This window comes from Lolium rigidum, chromosome 2, assembly GCF_022539505.1.
Source record: "Lolium rigidum isolate FL_2022 chromosome 2, APGP_CSIRO_Lrig_0.1, whole genome shotgun sequence".
NCBI classification, from domain to species: domain Eukaryota; kingdom Viridiplantae; phylum Streptophyta; class Magnoliopsida; order Poales; family Poaceae; genus Lolium; species Lolium rigidum.
The window spans coordinates 155,521,675-155,541,393 of record NC_061509.1 but is presented as its reverse complement, the minus strand read 5'-3'; the positions used below and the strand labels follow the sequence as shown (position 1 = coordinate 155,541,393).

Below are 19,719 nucleotides of genomic sequence, written 5' to 3'. Positions count from 1 at the left end.
TGTCACCTTTACACACGTGGGACAAGGAGTCTCCGGAGATCACATAAGTAAACCCACTTGACTAGCATAATGACATCTAGATTACAAGCATCATCATATGAATCTCAATCATGTAAGGCAGCTCATGAGATTATTGTATTGAAGTACATAGGAGAGAGATGAACCACATAGCTACCGGTACAGCCCTTAGCCTCGATGGAGAACTACTCCCTCCTCATGGGAGACAGCAGCGTTGATGAAGATGGCGGTGGTGTCGATGGAGGAGCCTTCCGGGGGCACTTCCCCGTCCCGGCGGCGTGCCGGAACAGAGACTCCTGTCCCCCAGATCTTGGCTTCGCGATGGCGGCGGATCTGGAAGGTTTCTCGTACCGTGGCTTTTTCATCTCGAGGTTTTAGGTCAGGGACCCTTAAATAGGCGAAGAGGCGGCGTCAGAAGGTCAACGAGGCGACGACACAACAGGGGGGCGCGGACCCCCCCTTGGCCGCGCCGGCCTACTGTTTGGTGGGCCTGTGGCCCCCCTCTGGCGGCTCTCGGGTGTTCTGGAAGCTTCATGCAATCCTAAGATGCTGGGCGTTGATTTCGTCCGATTCCGAGAATATTTCCTTACTAGGATTTCTGAAACCAAAAACAGCGAGAAAACGACAAGCGGCCCTTCGGCATCTCGTCAATAGATTAGTTCCGGAAAACGCATAAATATGACATAAAGTATGCATAAAACATGTAGATATCATCAATAACGTGGCATGGAACATAAGAAATTATCGATACGTCGGAGACGTATCACTCACCGGTGCAGCACTTTTTCCCTTCGAGGGGTAGTGTCTTGCCCTTCAAGAAATCGTCGCTCCTGGATTTCCCCTTGGAGGAGGCAGTGCTCTTGCCATTGATCCTCGGCATGAAGATATCATCATTGTCATCCTTACTCTTGTCGCACCACATGCAAGGCATCATTGATGACCTCCTCATTTGGGATCACTATAATGTACTTGTTTCATCCACCTTGATTTCAACCTCGGAAGTTCTTGTCAAATTTCCTCTAGATTCCTAGCAGGCCAACCTAACATACATAATGATTGACCTAGTTGAGCGAGTAGGGTGTAACTACAGATCAATTCATGGAATGGAACTGTCTCATCATTGACTTTCCTAATGACATACAACCAGAAACTATGGGACATGTGCGTGGGAAACTACGATATTCTGACATCTTCAAGAGAATGCAATGGGCTACAACGGAACGGTGGGTGGTTTATAGGACGAGAAGAGAAGATAAGAGGGAAAAATCGATGGGAAAGATTTGGCAGGACAAAAATAGCAGGAACACTATTTGGGGGAAAAACCTGGTGGGAAGTTTTTCGCGCCAAATTTTTGGCGGGAAATCAATTTTTTTTTATTAAGACATCTCATGAAATTAAGATACAATACAACTACAATTTAAATACGGCTAAAAACTACAGCGGAAATTAAGACACAACACAAAATAAAACTGAAATTAATATATACTCCGACACATCCCTCTACTTCCCCTTATTCCGGTCCTATTGCCGCGTTCTTCTGCTGCCTGCGCCTCAGGAACCCTTTCTCTCAATCTCTTCCTTTCCGCTTCACGTGCTTCCCTGCGCACCTCTTCCTCCTCATAGTGCAGCCTCTTCTCCATCCTCTTCTGGTTTACCTCACAGTTTCAGGTTCGCTCTGCCCATATTTTTTGTATCTGTCACTCTCCCCGCCTTATCATTAGCAGCAACCTTCTCTCTATGCTCCTCCTCGAAGAAGTTGGTCCATACACGGCGATGTCGTTCCTCAATGTCATGACGCGCCCAATCCAGTTGTTCCGTGTCAATCCAATGAAACCACTTAGAGAGGCGGGGGAGACTACAACACAATCAAGTCGGTTAATAAACAAAAACTAATGACATACAAATATTCTTATTCATCATGTTGTTAGAACAAACCGCAGGCATCAAGGATGACAAACTTGTTTGTGTGGGAGGATCATGATCGTAGTTTGCACACATGAAATATTTTATTCCGAACTTATCACAAAAACCCACCACCTCCTTCACCTTCGCGAGATGGACGCACCAACACCTCTCTGTTGTCACTCCCGGTGGCAAGCTTGCATTAGTCCCCTTCATTGGCCTGAAATCCTGGTGTTATGAATCTACTATACACATACAGTAGCTCATCTTCCTCGCACAATACTTGAACTCAGATACACCTTCTTAGGTTTCTGTATAGGAATTCAACATAGGAAGGAGGGATCTAGGAGAGAAGTAGTCCAGGTAAGGAAGGAAGCGAGGGGAAGGGGGATACAAAGTTCATTCACTTTCTAGTCAATTCACACCCAACACAGCCGTAGCCCATGTGCCTGTAAGCCCGTCTCGTCACCCGCTCCACGTGTCAGCCTTGGATTGGTCTTCACTGTGTCCACTCTGGACCGTTGATCTTGGCTAGTCTTCTGCCTGCGCCTCAATCATCGCCTTTGCTTCCCTAATGGTGATCTAGTCACATCTTCCATTGGCTCCATGACATTACCCCTCCTTTGGAACCAGCTTGTTCCCAAGCTGGATGTCCACGGAAACATAGCACCAGCTCTTCTTTCTCTTCCCAGGTGTCAAGTGCATCTAGCAATCCTTTCCAATGCACCAACATATGAGAACGTTTCTTCTCATTGACACTCCTTCATCTTGTCTCCAGAACCATGTCCGGAATGGTCGCTTCATGTGTAGGTTCCGGCAAGGGTGCACTCACCCTTGTGTCCTTCTTCACCACTTTCTTCAATTGCGAGACGTGGAATGCATAGGCAACTCCAATCTGTATGCCACCTTACCGATTTTCTCCAGCACCTGAAAAGTGCCATAAAAACGAAAAGCCAATTTGCGAGTGCCTTGGTTAGTAACAGATTTTGTCACATATGGGTGCAGCTTGAGATAAACCCAGTCTCCATCCGAGAAATGCCTTTCGGTCCTATGTTTGTCTGACTGATTTTTCATGCCCATCTTTTTCCTATCCAGATGTTGCTGAAGCAGCTATGTCATGTCAGCTCTATCTCGCAACCATTGCTGCAAATCAGGAATAGCACATGCCTCCACAATATGCACTCCAAAGTGGCGTGGAGCATGTCCATACAACACCTCAAAAGGGGATTTTCCCAGGCTGGAATGCAGTGTAGTATTATACCAGAACTCAGCCAGCGGCATCCACTGGATCCATTGCTTTTGACATGAACTGACAAAGCAACGTTGAAATCCCTCCAAGCACTGGTTAACTCTTTCCGTTTGGCCATCAATATCTGGATGTCGAGCAGAACTCATGCGAGTTTGTGTTAGCCAACTTAGCCTAAATAACTCCCTCCACAGAGTACTTGTGAAAATAGGATCTCTATCAGAGACAATCACCATGGGCAGGCCATGTAGTCTATACACCTCTTTAACATACAGAGTAGTCACTAACAGGGTAGTAAAAGGGTGCTTGAGAGGTAAAAAATGAGCATACCTATAAAATTTATCCACCACAACTAAAATGAAATCAACACCTGATGATTTAGGCAACCCCGTGATGAAGTCCATATTCACAACTTGCCAAGCTCCTTATCGTATTTTGAGAGGTTCTAGTAGTCCTAGGTAAGGAACCTTTAAGATTTTGCCTGTTCGCATATTTGACACTATGCCACATACGTTTGCACATGCTTCTTAAGCCCTGGCCAAGAGAATATTTGTTTGATGCGATGATAAGTGGCATGTACCCTAGAATGCCCACCCACTAGACTAGAGTGCAAGGCATGGAGAATACCTTGTTGCAACTTAACGTTGTTACCAATCCACAGTCGCCCTTTATACCTGATGAGACCTTGTCTGAAAGTATAATTCCCCTGGTGTGTTTTTGTTGCCAGTTACCCTAATTTGGCCACTACCACAGGGTCCAATTGATAACCTTTTGCCACATGCTCAAGCCAATTTGCTTTGCATTGAGAAGCTGCCAATAATTCTTCAGTGTCGTCATGTATGTGCCTAGACAGAGCATCAACCACAAGGTTATTAGCTCCTTTTTATGAACAATCCTATAAGTGAGGCCCAGCAGTTTTGTTAATGCCTTGTGTTGCCATGGTGTTGATAATCTTTTATCATCCAAGTGCACCAAACTCCTTTGATATGTTCTTATGACAAATTATGCATGCTGCAAATATGGCCTCCGTTTGTTAACATCCATGAGAATAGCTAGACACTTCTTCTCATATGTTGATAAACATTGTAGCTTGGGTCCTAAAGCGCTGCTCAAGAATGCAATGGGGTATCCATTTTGGACTTTGGAGTAACACTGCCCCAATCCCTTTGTTGCATGCATCTGTTTCAAGGACAAAAGTCTGGGAAAAATCAGGTAATACCAGCACCGGTGTAGAACTCATGGCTTGTTTCAATGCTTGAAACACTTCTTCCTTTTCGGAGTTCCAAACATAAGGGACACATTTCTTCAACAGATTCGTCATAGTTCTGCTGATTACTACATAACCCTGATGAATTTTGTATAGTACCCTGCCATACCCAAGAAGCTTCTTAATTCTTTGACATTATGTGGCGCCTTCCACTTAAAAATTGGTGCAATTTTTTTTTGGTCAGTGGAAACTCCTTTATCACTGATCATGGGCCCCCGATAAAGGATCTCCTATCGCGCAGACGCACATTTGGACTTCTTGACTTTTAGCTCTTGTTGGAGTAACACTTCCAGGATCGCCTCCAAATGCTTCGCATGGTCTTGCAAGGACTTACTGTATATTAAAATGTCGTCCACAAACATTAGCACAAATTTCCTTAAGAAAGGGTCTAGGATGTCATTCATGACACTTTGTAATGTTGTCGGTCCCCCAGTTACTCCATACGGCATCACTCTGTATTCGAAGTGACCGTGGTGTGTTTGGAAGGCTATTTTGTACTCATCTCCTTCAGCCATCCTTATTTAGTGCTAGCCCGCCTCAGATCCAAGCTTGTAAACCATTTAGAGCCCGCTAATTCATCAAGAAGTTCATCAATAACCGGCAGGGGGTATTTGTTTTTAACTGTGAGCGCATTCAAATGTATGAAATCGACACACAGTCTCCATGATAGATCCTTTTTGCCCACAAGCAAAACCGGAGAGGCAAAAGGGCTAGAGCTATGGAAAATCACACCTTGAGCGAGCAGTTCACGGACTTGTTTTTCAATTTCATTTTTCTGGAATGGGCTATATCGATACAATCGCAAGTTCACAGGTGATGCTCCTGGTAACAATGGAATGGTATGGTCACTTTTTCTATGTGGTGGCAACCCCTTAGGCTCCTCAAACACAGCTGCATAAGTATCCAGAACCATACCAATTATATGGGGAATAATTTTCGATGTGTGTTCATCCAGTTTAAAATACACTTGGACTACATAGTATATGGAATTTTGTTGCACCATCTGTTGCAATTCCTCTTCTGAGACAATATCACACTCCTGTGTATTAGCTGTTAATCCCTGCAATCTGCATTGGATCCCATTCATGTCAAACTGGAACCACCTCTCTGCCCAGTGTGTTTGCATGAGACCCAACTGTTCCAGCCAAGGCATGCCAAGGATCACATCATAGCCTTGCAGAGGAAGCACTTTGAACGATGCGTGGAAGGAATACCCCTGACAAGTCCATTCACAATCAGGCAATTCTGATGTGCCTTGCAGAATACCACCCCCAGCCACCTTAACACAGACAAGTTTTAACAATGCTTGAACTCCTGATAGGTTAGAGGCCATACTAGCACTGATAAAGTTGTTGGAAGCTCCAGAATCAATAAGGATGAGGACATCATGCCCTTGAATGTGCCCAAGTAGTCTCATAGATCTCGAATGCTCAGTGCCTTGGGTAGCTTGCTTACTGATGGAGTAGAACAACTCTTCTGTATCAGCAAGAGCATCCACAAATACATCATTTTCTTGGATGCTATCCCCTTCAGAATCAGAAGCAGGCAACATCGCCAGCAATTCCTCCACAAATATTAGTTTTACCGTTGCACTACATTTATGCCCCGGGGCCCATTTCTCACCACAAGTGAAACACTCACCACGAACTTTTCTCAGTGCCTTCAACGTGGCCAGTTTAGCTTAACATTGTTGTTTATATTATCAGGCATTTGAGGTGTTGATGGCCTAAATGTTTGAGAGAAATTTTGCCTTGAAAATTTTCTTGGACCCATATTCTTCTGTTGAGACTTGGGACTATCATCTTTTATCTCCCCCTGTAACAATGCTAAAGAAACAACAGTATCGAGGTCGTTGGGGCGCTGAATCATGGCAACAGCTCTAATTTCTTGTACCAAGCCCTCCACAAAATGTGTGACAAAGAAGGTAGGGTCTAAATCAGGTTTATTAGCTATCATATGGTGCCTAAGATTATTGAACCTCACCACATACTCAGTAACAGTACCAGTTTGTTTCATTTTGAAAGCCTTCGTATATAACATCTGATATTTATCTCTATCAAAATGTTTGCTCAGTTTTTCGCATAGTTTCATCCAAGTGAATTTATCTAAGTGGTCCTCTATTCCCTGTAACCACATAGAAGCATTACTAGTAAAATGCATAGTGGCATATTCTACTTGATGGCTAGGATCCACAGTAAAGAGGCGAAAGTACTTATCCGCAGCTTTCTGCCAGAGACGAAGGTTTTCTCCATCAAATCTAGGAAAATTGGTTCCTGGTGGTGATATGCTAGTTTTAACAGTGTGTGCACCAGCTGTGCCATGAATTATCTCAGGAACAGGGACAATGGCTAGAGATTGCTCAATGTTTTCGGTACCTGTGACCGGGGTGGACCACGAGACAATTGCTTGCCCCACAGTCGCGCCCCCGGTGATGTTGACGGTGTCATGGCCGTTTTACCCGGAGCTCTGCTCCCGTGATGATGCGCCCGCATTGTGCGGCGCAAGAGGATTAGGCGACGCCGCGGCTCCCGACGGTGTGCCGTGGGCGCTGAGGCCACACCCCACCACCACTCGATCTACCTGCTTACGAATTGCATCGAGGGACTTCGTCATATCCATGACCAGTGTGTCCACCCCTTCACGCCATGAGTTGAATTGCTGGAGAGAAGTCGTGTTGGCGTCGAACTTGCCGTCCACCGCCGCCACCCCGCCTTAACGTCTCCGAGCCCCCCTTTGAATTCCGCTCGCATGGCAATGAGCTGCTTCAACACTTCATCCATCCAGCTGTCCAAGGCGTTGATCCAATCTGAGGTCGTCCACCGAGTTTGATGTGGGCGATCTAGAGTGAATTCCAGTCAGCTCAACCCAAATCGAGCGACCAAATTTGAGGTGTTCCTTGCGGAAACTTTGCGTCGATCCCCTAGGAAATCGACATCTTCAAAGAAGGATTTACTATCTTAGATCGAGGGATTCTACGAGCGGAACATGAACAGCGACATCTGATACCAAATGTTATGAATCTACTCTACACATACATGAGCTCATCTTCCTCGCACAATACTTGAACTCAGATACACCTTCTTAGGTTTCAGTATAGGAATTCAACACATGAAGGAGGGATTAGGAGAGAAGTAGTCCAGGGAAGGAAGGAAGTGAGGGGAAGGGGGATACAAAGTTCATTCACTTTCTGGTCAATCGACACCCAACACAGCCGTAGCCCATGTGCTTAGCAAGCCCGTCTCGTCACCCGCTCCATGTGTCAGCCTTGGATTGGTCTTCACTGTGTCCACTCTGGACCGTTGATCTTGGCTGGTCTTCTGCCCGCGCATCTCAATCGTCGCCTTTGATTCCCTGATGGTGATCTGGCCACATCTTCCATTGGCTCCATGACACCTGGTTCGAGCAAGGTACACTCATGGTGGCTAAGGGTGAGCCAGCAGTGAAAAGGTATGAGCACTTGTGAAGAAACAATATTGTCGCCTATTTTTATAGAGAACACCAAGAAAAATGACGGGAGAATTAGGCGAGATACGGCGAGAAATATCGCCAAAATGTGGCAGGAGAATATGGCAGGAGAGGTCGCGGCGATATATGGCGGGAAAATGGGGATGTGTAGGCTGAGCTCTGACGCGTCGTGTTGATCATGCAACATTTCGGCCAACTAGTGGCCAATAGGACCTTTCGGTCAACTGGTGGCCAAAAGGACCTTTCGGCCATCTAGTCACCAAAAGGTCACTCGATGTGACAGCGCCGTTGGTCGATAGGCCGCCAGCACTTGCTTGGCCTCGCCAATAGAGCCTTTCGGCCATCAGGTGGCCAATGCCGTTTTTTTATTAAAAAAAAACCAATTTTGGTAATACTACCTTTGGACGTTATTAATTGACGCACAGACCTGCTAATGACATGCATGTGAATGCCTCCCTCCGCGTCGATTAAATCCGATCGGAGGGAGTATTTTTTAAGTTAATTAGAATAAACTTATTATTTTAAAAAATAGCCTAAAACACACCGTCACGGCGTCGATCGAACACAACAGCAATCCGCATGTTTACAACACGGACATGAGTGAACGGCACTCCACCGCTCTAATCATATGGACGAATCATGAAACGCACCCAAGAGACAAAAAGGCTGTCATCACCATGGCCATCCAGCGTAAAACGAAGTGCAAAGCTCAAAAGGGAGTGGCCCCGTTGTGTTTTTCCGTTCCGTTCGTCCCTAGTTTTCCGGGAGCATAAGGACACGCCGAACAATTTAGTACTCATCCTAGAGTGGCACTCGGAGGGTCAACAGCTCACACTCCACCGATCCCACTCACTCAAATGCAAACAAACCTCAACGACCACAAAGCTACACACACGCCGCGAGGATCGATGGCTTCTGCTGCTCGCTTCCTCCTAGCAATGCCGCTGCTCCTCTTGCTCGTGCTCCAGCACGCGGTGGCCGCGGTGTCTGCTCCGGCCACCTTCCCGGGCGACAGGGCCGCTCTGGCGTCCCTGAAATCCGCCGTGGACGCGGCGACCATCCCGGCCTACTCCTGCCTCGCGTCGTGGGACTTCGCCCACGACCCATGCACCACCTTCCCCTGCGGCCTCCACTGCTACACGCCACCCAACTCCTCCTACCAGCGCGTCGCCGGCGTCGCCCTCGACCCCGCGGGGTACTCCGGCACGCTCCCGGCGCCCGTCTTCGCCTCGCTACCTTTCCTACAGACCCTCTCCCTCCGCGACAACCGCTTCCACGGCGCGCTGCCGGCCGGGACGCCGCTGCCGCCGGGCCTCCACGTCCTCGACCTCTCTGGTAACGCCTTCTCCGGCGAGATACCAGGGTCGCTCTTCACCGCCGCCTCGTCGCTGCAAGAGCTCGACCTCTCCCGCAACGCGTTCACCGGCCCGGTACCGCCTCAGCTCGCCTCGTTAGGCGCGCTGACGAGGCTGGAGCTGCAGGACAACGGCCTCGCCGGACCCCTGCCGCCGATGGGCAGGATGCGCTCGCTCGCCCACCTTGACCTGAGCGGCAACGCGCTCTCCGGCCCGCCGCTGGACGCGCTGCCGCGGCAGGTCGATCGTCTCCGTCGTGGCGCGCAATAACACTCTCTCCGGGCCGTTGCAAGCCGCGGCCTTCCACGCTCTTCCCGCAATGCAGGTCCTGGACCTCACGGGCAATGCGCTGACCGGCGCGGTCCCCGGCGCCGCGTTCGAGCACCCGGCGCTGGAGCAGCTGCGCCTGGGGTCCAACCGGCTCGGCGCGGTCGAGGAGGCGTCCCACGGCGGCGCGTCCAGCCAGCTCATCGAGGTGGACCTCAGCGACAACAAGATCACGGATCGGCTACCCATGTGTCTCGGGGCGATGCCGCGTCTCGCGATGGTGGGGCTCGACCGGAACCGGTTCGTCGGAGGCGTGCCGGGCACGTACGCCGCTCGGATCTCGGTGGAGGAAGTCACGAACGGGATGGTGCCGTTCGCGAAGCTGACGCTGCAGGGGAACTATCTCTGCGGAGCCCTGCCGAGGCTGATGAGGCAGATCAAGGAGGGCGGCGCGACAGTGAGTCTGGCGGATAACTGCTTGCTCAAGTGTCCACGCAAGTTCTTCTTCTGCCAAGGGCTCCGGCAGAAAGACCATGCCACGTGTCCCAAGTGCGAGCCATGAGAGCTTGCATGCTGTAGATAACTAAACATATTGTATTACACCTTGGCGATAACCAGGAATAAATTTAAGATTTAAATACATCATTAGTACATGAATTTGTCACCTCGGATCAAATTAATCACTGTACAACGGAAATACACTGTGGTGGTCACTGAATACGCGCGAAATGATTTCTAGGTCACTCCGGGCTGTAGAGCGCGCATAAAAGTTGACGTGGCAGTTGTGGGCCCACTTGGTAGAGCAGCTCGGTCCATGAACTTGTCGCACGGAGCAGGTCGGTCACTCCATGAAATAGTGCAATTTAAGAAACTACTCCCTCCGTCCCAATTTAATTAACTTAGAGAGGGAAATTACAGCCAAGTTAATTAACTTTCGCCGGACGAGCGCCGACTCAGGGCGCACCTCAAACACGCTTAGCTGGGTCTGGCTTCGCTTGAACGCACTATGGCAAGGCAGCGGGCCAAGATCGCGTGGCTGAAGGAGGGGGACGCCAACAGAGCCTTCTTCCATCAACACGCGGCATACCGTCGCCAGAAGAACGTGATCCATAGTCTGCAGGTGGGAGGCGCGGTCATTTCTAACCAGGCGGCCATGGCTGAAGCTGCTTTCACACACTTTGAGGGCCTGCTTGGCACCTCGGTGGATAGACAGCATTCGCTGGACTTGGACTTCCTGGATACCCACTCTCAGGACCTCGCAGAGCTGGAGGCGGTGTTCACGGAGGACGACATCTGGGAGGTGATTCGGCGACTGCCGGGGGGCAAGGCGCCGGGACCCGACGGGTTCACGGCTGAATTCCTTCAGAAATGCTGGGGAGTGGTTAAGGGTGACTTCATGGCAGCCTTCGACAAGTTGTTCACGTTGTGCGGGCGCGGGTTCCAAGGTCTCAACCAGGCCTTGCTGACCCTGTTGCCTAAGCGCCCGGATGCGGCTGCGCTCGGCGACTACCGCCCAATCAGCCTGATCCATATCTTTGCCAAGCTGGTTGCGAAGGCGCTCGCCACTCGTCTAAACCCTAGGATGGAGTCGTTGGTGGATCGTAACCAATGCGCGTTCATTCGCAAGCGTTGTATCGACGACAACTTCATGTTGGTCCAGCAGACAGCTAGATTTTTACACCGGGAGAAGGAGCCGCGGGTGATGCTCAAGTTGGACATTGCCCGCGCCTTTGACTCCGTTTCTTGGGCTTTCCTTTTGGAAATCCTTCGCAAGTTAGGGTTTGGGCCTAAGTTCCGCGAACTAGTGTCCATCCTCCTATCCACTGCGAGTACCAGGGTGATGCTCAATGGCGAGCCAGGCCCCCCGATTTGGCATCGTAGGGGCCTGAGACAGGGAGACCCCTTGTCGCCAGCGCGGTTTGTACTGATGATGAACACCCTCAACAGGTTATTGGCTAAGGCAATCGTGTTCGGGGTGCTGAGGTGCTTAGCACGGCGAGACTTAGCGACGTCTGTATCGCTCTATGCGGATGATGTTGTGATTTTCTGCCATGCAGCTGAGACGGATCTACGCGCTGTTCGTGGGATCCTGGAGCTCTTTGGCCATGCTTCGGGGCTGCGCACCAACTTTGCCAAGTGCTCGGTTTCCCCCATCGCATGCTCTGAGGATGAGGCCGCGGGCGCTGATGAACTCATGGAGTGCCAGCTAGCGCCGTTACCGGTGAGATACCTTGGCATCCCGCTGTCTATCAGGAGGCTGACGGTTGCAACATTCCAGCCCCTCATAGACTGTCTAGCCGACAAGCTACCTACCTGGAGGGCATCGATGATGCCTCGGGCAGGACGCTTGGCGCTAATCCGTTCGGTTCTCGTAGCGATACCGTTGCACCAGCTGATGGTGCTGAGTCTTGATAAGAAAGCACTCAAGCAGGTCAACAAAATCTTGTGAGGATTTCTTTGGGCTGGCAGGGCAGACGCCAATGGCGGACATTGCCACGTCAACTGGGAAAGGGTGAGTAGGCCGTTGCGGCTTGCGGTTGGGAATCCCCGATCTCGCACGCACGGCTATTAGCCTCAGGGTGCGCTGGATCTGGAGGAAGCACGCCGACCCCCTGCGACCTTGGCGCGGGTTGGACATGCATTTCTCGAAGACGGAGCTGGATGTCTTTGCGGCCTCTACCTACATGGTAGTCGGCAACGGGGAATCCGCCCTCTTCTGGGAGGACAGATGGCTGGACAGCAGGTCCATCAAGGAGATGGTGCCGGAGGCATACGCTTTGGTTCCAAAGCGCCGGCGAAAGGCGCGCACGGTCCGTGAAGCGCTGGTTGACCATACCTGGATCCCCGATATTGTAGGTGCACCGAGCGCCCTCGCAATGTGGCAGTACGTCCAGCTGTGGGGTAGGCTCAGGGGCATTCAACTATCGGGGGACCCGGACAGGTTGGTTTGGCGGTGGACGACGGATGGACATTATACAGCCGGATCCCGTTATGACACCCTTTTCCGTGGTGCTATCATCTCGGGGTCCCGGAAGCTCAACCGGAAATCCCGGGCGCCACCTAGGGTGAAGTTCTTCATCTGGTTAGCCTGCCTCGACAGGTGCTGGACGGGTGAGAGACTGGCACGGCGAGGGCTGCCACATGCGTCGAGATGCCCGTTATGTGACCAGTCTGCCGAAACCATGAGACACCTCCTCACAGGATGTTCCTTCTCTATGACGGTGTGGTTTGAGATCCTGTCGTGGATCCGATCCACCTCAGGCCCGCCCATGGCTGAGGGTGACTTCACGGAGTGGTGGTCGCTGGTGGTGCGGACCGCCCCTCGCCAGCTGCGCAAGGGCACTTCGTCGATTATCATGCTCACGGCATGGTGGATTTGGAAACACCGAACGCTGCGGTCTTCGACAACACGCGGCCTTCGGTGGCATCCTTGTTCAACGACATCACTGCCGACGCGCGGCTTTGGGCGGACGCGGGAGCCCGGGGTGTGCGCCAGTTACTCCCCTAGTTTAGGCTTTTCCTTTTTCTTGGGTCGAGTTGTACGGCGTGGTGTGTCCGTCCCTCGGGCTTGTACATAAACTCTTCTTTTATCTATCAATGCATCGAAACGCAAGGCTTTTGCGTTTTTGCGAAAAAATTAAATTGGGACGGAGGGAGTAGAAGACTAAATTGAAAACTTGGTAAAGAGATAAGGTTTCCTTATGTGAAGAGATAAATTATCATCTTTAGGCATTTCTAATATCAAAAAGTTCGTAGAGATTTGCACATTAGCAATCGTACTAGAAACATCTTCACATATACCAATAGGCAGTGGATTTATCAGCCATTAAAGTGAAACCTTAGTAAGAACTAACTCGTGAGAGAAGACTAGAAGACTAAATTGCAAACTTGGCGAAGGGATAAGGTTTCTGAAAGTGCATGGAGCCCCCATGTGTGGTTTTGGTAATTAATGATAATCCCTATGGACTAATGTTTGCATTGAGTTATATTTGTAGGAGTTGTCCATAGGCAATGCTTGAACCATATGTTGGCTTCAAGATTGCAATAAGAAGCAAATGAAGAAGATCAAGTGTCAAGTATGTCTTGAAGATGAAGATGAAGATGAAGTGATCTCTCAAGGTTAACTTCAAGACATCAACGAAATGAAGTGCAAGTTCAAGATGAGCCAACTTGAAGAGATCATATGCTTGAACCATATGTTGGCTTCAAGATTGCAATAAGAAGCAAATGAAGAAGATCAAGTGTCAAGTATGTCTTGAAGATGAAGATGAAGTGAGCTCTCAAGGTTAACTTCAAGACATCAACGAAATGAAGTGCAAGTTCAAGATGAGCCAACTTGAAGAGATCATATGCTTGAAGCTTGCCATGAAGAAATGAAGTGCAAGTTCAAGATGAGCCATCTCGAAGAGATCCTTTGCTTGACTCTTGTCATCCATATGGTGATCATGGATATGTGAAGATGCGTCGAAGAAGAAGCTCTCCCATGGTGGATTATGGGGGAGCAATCCATATGGTGATCATGGATATGTGAAGATGCGCCGAAGAAGAAGCTCTCCCATGGTGGATTATGGGGGAGCAATCCACAAGACTTCATCAAGCAAGCACAATCAAGAAAGGTGTTCCATCTTGTTGAGGTCAAGATCATCATCATCGAGCTCAAGTGGAATGCGCAAGTATAAGGTTTGCTATTGATAAGGTTTCTTTCTCACCGGTCTCATAGTGTAGTTGGAGACCGGTTTATAGTTTAGTTGCCGTACTATCAAGAGGGCTCTCGAGTGAGTAACTCGATGGTATCGTTCGAAGAGAGCTCAAACCTTTGCATCCTTGCATCATCTTTCTTGGTTGTTATTTGGATCTTATCCATGTGATGTTTTAGAGCTTGTACTTATTCTCATGACAAGCTCTAGTTCATCAAGAATGGTTTTTGCACGGGCAACTTGTTGCATTTTCAAGGTTGGAGGTTTTTACCGGTATGTCTTTTTTAGATAGGTCAAAACTTTCATCATTTGTTTCTATCCTACATTGTTGTATTATGATGGTTCCCTGCATTATATTGTAGAGCTTGTTCCTCGCTTTAAAACAAGCCCAAGATCATCAAAATCGGAGTCCGGATGCTAAAGTTATGCCCGTTTCAGTTTCATGTTTCTGCCAGTTTCAGGGGGCGGATATTCCGGCCCAAGTTTGGGGCGGATAATCCCCCCCCCCCCCCCCCCCCCCGAAAAATCCGGTTTCTGGGAAAATCCGGCCAAATATCCGGCCCCCATCCAGGGGCATGTTTTTTCTGGTCCTTAGCCGGAAAATCCGGCCTGAGCATACCCAAACGGTCATATTTCGATGGGAGGGGTATTTAAGCACCCCTTCTTCCTCCTTGGGCTGATTGGCTTCTCTCACTCTCTCTCTCCTCCATTGTTGAACTAGAGAAGCTTGCTCTATCTCTCAATCCCTCCATGATTCTTGCCCCCATTTGAGGGAAAAAAGAGAGGAGATCTAGATCTACATCTTGACCAATCAAATTCCTCTCTTTGTGAGTGGAATCCACTAGATCTAGATCTTGGAGAAATTTGGTGTTCCTCCTCTTATTTGTTCTTCCTCTCTTATTCCCCCAATAGCTTTTGTAGCTTTGTTGGAATTTGAGAGAGAAGGACTTGAGCATATTTGTGGTGTTCTTGCCATTGCATTTGGTGCATCGGTTTGAGCTTTCCACGGTGATTCGTGGAAGTGAAAGCAAGAAGATTGTTACTCTTGGGTTCTTGGAACCCTAGACGGATTCTAGGCCTTTGTGGCATCTTAGTGGTGTTCTTGGGGACTCCAATTAAGTTGTGGAGATTCTTCAAGGACAAGGCCTTTGTGGCATCTTAGTGGTGTTCTTGGGGACTCCAATTAAGTTGTGGAGATTCTTCAAGGGCAAGGCCTTTGTGGCATCTTAGTGGTGTTCTTGGGGACTCCAATTAAGTTGTGGAGATTCTTCAAGGGCAAGGCCTTAGTGGCAATTTATTGGGAGCCTCCAATTAAGTTGTGGAGATAGCCCCAAGCTTTGTGCGGGTTTGGTGACCTCCCTAAGGTTCCATAGTGGATCGAGGACATCCCTTTTGGTGGGAATTCTCGAGGAGAATACGGTGGCCCTCGTGCATTTGGAGTGACTTGTCCTCCACACCGCTCCAACGGAGAGTAGCACTCGCAAGAGTGTGAACTTCGGGATACATCGTTGTCTCCGCGTCACTTCGGTTATTCCCTGTACCCGAGCTCTTTACTTATGCACTTTACTTTGTGATAGCCATCGTGCTTGAAGTTATATATCTTGCTATCACATAGTTGCTTGTATTGCTTAGCATAAGTTGTTGGTGCACATAGGTGAACCATAGTATATAGGCTTTGGGCTTGACAAAGTAAACGCTAGTTTTATTCCGCATTTGTTAAGCCCATCTCGTAAAAGTTTTAAACCGCCTATTCACCCCCACCCCCTGTAGGCGACATCCGTGTCCTTTCAATTGGTATCAGAGCAAGGTCTCTCATTCTTAGGCTTCACCGCCTTGAGAGTAAAGATGTCGGTTAGGGGATTAGTGCACAATAACTTGTTTATATTTGATGGCACAAATTATGATCTATGGAAAATTTATGTGCTTAATATTTTACGGGGTATGTCCCCGGACATGGAGCGATTTCTTGACATGGGTTTTTCTTCTCCTAAGGATCCTCAAAATTTATCTCTTGAGGAGAAGAAAAACTCTTGCCTCGATGCTCTTGCTTCTCATGTGTTTTCCATTGTTGTGAGCAATGTAGTTACTTCTTCAATCATGCCTTTTGGGAGCTCTCATGAATTATGGACAAAGCTTCAAGATAAATATGATGTGTCCAATATTATTGAGGATGATTGTATTGCTTCCACTTCTGGCCGTGATGAGTTCTCATCTTCATCCACTTCACCAAAGTGTGACAAGACACAAGGTAATGATATGGTGAGTGGTGATGAAAATTGCAATGTTGATATTGAGCTTACTATTGATGATTCTTCATCTCTATCTCATTGCAATGCTTCATCTTTGGACTTAAAAACATCTAGCACTAGAAATGATTTACATGCTTGTGTTGATAGTCCTTGCATATCATGTGTAAGTTGCTTGAATAAATCTCATGATGATATGCTTGATTTGTCTTGTGGCCATGATAAAAATGCTTCTATTTCCTCTAGTTGTTGTGTGGCTAACAATGTAGAGGAAACCAAAGATTCTATTGGTAAAGACAAGATCTTGAAAGGAGCCTCAAGTAACTCCTCATCTTTATCTCACGGTTCTCATATATGCCTTATGGCCAAGGGTTCCACGGTACCTCCTACCATGGAACCTAATATTTCTCGTGGGGATAAGGACGAGGATGAATATGAAGAAGATGATTGGGTTGTCTCTCTACGCGATAAGGGTAAGAGTTTTTTCAAGGTTATTTGCAAAGATAAAATTGCTTGCTCTCACTTCTTTGAAATCTTGACTACCGCTATATTGAGAACCAAAAACTTATTTGGATGCATGATAACACCATTGATAAAAAGGGTGCTCTTGAACGTGAGTATGCCAATGATGTGGCATCCCTAAAGGATGAACTTGAAGAAGAACAAACCACCAAGGAAGCTCTTGAGGAGACCTTTGCTCTAGAATTGTCTAGAGAAAAGGAAAACCATGATAGAGCTCTTGAGATGGCAAATGAACTAAAGCTAAAAAATGATAAGCTTGTGTTTGTTAATGCTAAACTCCTGGAGGATTTTGAGCAACTCAAAAAGGATCAAGGGTCATTGAGAGTGCATTCACTAAACTCACCGAATCGCATGAGAAACTTAAAGATTTGTATCTAAAAGAGCATGCAAACTTGCCTTCTCCTATTGCTATTAATAATGATGCTTGTGCTACTAACTCTACTTCTTGTGAAGCATCTATCTTGAAGGAGAATGTTGAGCTAAGGGCTCAACTTGATTTGCTAACTAGAAATTATGGGAAATTGGAAGAAAATCATGGAAAGCTTTCTAGCTCCCATGAGGATCTTCTAGCCTCTCATGATAGTATAAAGTTAGCTCATGAGGCTATCATATCTAAGGCAACACCTTGTGAGCCTCATGTGGGTACTAGCACTACTACTCAAAATGTTATATTGCCATGTGCTAGTCCTAGTAATTCATCCACTCATAATATTGCTAAATCTTGTGATGAATTATCTTCCTTGCCTTCTTGCTCTAACAATGAAGGTTCTACTTCCTATAGTACTTGTGTTGTTACTAACCATGTAGAGGAAATCAAAGAGCTCAAGGCTCAAGTCACTTCTTTGAAGAATGACTTGGTAAAGAGTCATGAAGGGAATGCAAACTTGACACGATGTTAAGTGTGCAACAATCCCCCAATGATAAGAGTGGACTTGGATTCAAATCCAACAACAAGAACAAGTCCAACAACAACAACAACAACAACAACAAGGGCCAAGTACAATTCAAAGACCCGGCAAAGATTGTTTGTTTCAAGTGCAAAATTGAAGGGCACCATGTTAGATCTTGCCCTTTGAAGAAGAAGAAAAAAGGGAAGCGGCCTCAAGTTCAAACTCATATTCAACCTCAAGTTGAAGAAATGCCACTTCCCAAGAAGAAACAAGCCAATGCTCCCATTGTGGAGAAATCTAGTGAGAAGAAGGAGAAGAAAAAAAATTGCTACATATGCTGTGGGAAGGGCCACATCTCCTCCTTTTGCACTATTGGTACCTCATCCAACTCTATTCCAATTGATGATGTTTATTCTCTTCGTAAGTATGAGGGTGGCAATGTGTTTGCCAAATTTGTTGGTGCTCAAAGTGGTGTCAAGAAAAGAACCATTTGGGTTGCCAAGCCTATTGTGACTAACCTCTTAGGACCCAACTTAGTTGGGGACCAACAATCCAAAACTTGATCAATAGGTGCTTGTTGGAGGGCATTGGAGACTTGGCTACATCATGAAGAATTAAGGGATCTTCATCATTTATATTATCTCAAGCCAAGTCTTTTGGTTATCTTACTTCTATCATATACCCAATGTTCCTCCTTGTGGTAACATGTGCTCAACTCATTTATATTGAAAGTTACTCGCCCCTTTGCATGTGTTAGTTTTGTTCCTAACATGTGTTTGTATATGTTGTGCATCCTACTTGTTTTTCTTGAGAAATCAAGTCTATGAATGTTAGGTTGCACACCATGTATTTGTGCTTGTGTTGGAGCCTCTTTGCATCTTCTTGTATCTTATATGGCTCTTATGAGAGATTAATGGACTATAACATTTTGGGGGAGTGATATGCCTTTAGGAATTTCACAATCCTAACAATGTGTGTACATGAGGAATATCACTTAGAATTGATATTGCAAGATTATCTAGTCTCTATGTGGTATGTCATCTTCATGAGAAATTCAAATTCTAATGTCCATTAATATCTCTAGTTGGATCTTATTTACCTCTTGTGAAAATAAATTCCTTATCACATTATGGGGGAGTAATAAGCTTTGTGTATATTACAAGCCTATAAAATGTGAACATTTGAGGTTGTGTCACATAGAATTGATATTGTAAATTATCTCTCTCATATGTGGCAAGTTTGCTCAAACAAGTTCCAATTTGCTTAAATGACTTCATTGCTAAATATCTTTGGGGATCTTATTTGTGAAAGTTTTTCTTGGCATGTTTTTTCACAACATATCCTTCAATAAATTTTTGGAAAACCATGTGCTTCAAGTCATACTATTAGTTGCTTTGCATGTTGGTATGAATACTATTAATTGCTTTGCATGTTGGTATGAATATTATTAATTGCTTTGCATGATTGGTATGAATACTATTAGTTGCATTGCATGTTGGTATGAATACTATTAATTTCTTTGCATGTTGGTATGACTAATTGAAGCTATCAAGGAACTCTCTTTGCATGATGGTTAAATCTTATCTTTTACCATATGCTTTATTTATTGTAAATATGATCTTACGTATACTTACAAACTATCACCGGGAAATATTTCCTAATACCTCTTGTCCTAGGACAATTGGTAATCCATTATGAGGTAGATATTTATTGATCATATTTACTTTGGATCTTGTGTTTGATTGCCTTATTTTATTGCCATGAGTTAGTTGTGCTTTGACTCCCATGTGTCTTCCTTGCATCTTATGGATCTAATTTGTATATTTAAACTTTCTTAGCATTTT

At 46.8% G+C, this 19,719-nt stretch overlaps 1 pseudogene; it reads left to right on the top strand.

Moving 5' to 3' along the window:
* Positions 1-8,806: 8,806 nt before the first annotated feature.
* Positions 8,807-10,082, top strand: LOC124687520 (annotated as a pseudogene).
* The last annotated feature ends 9,637 nt before the right edge of the window (positions 10,083-19,719 follow it).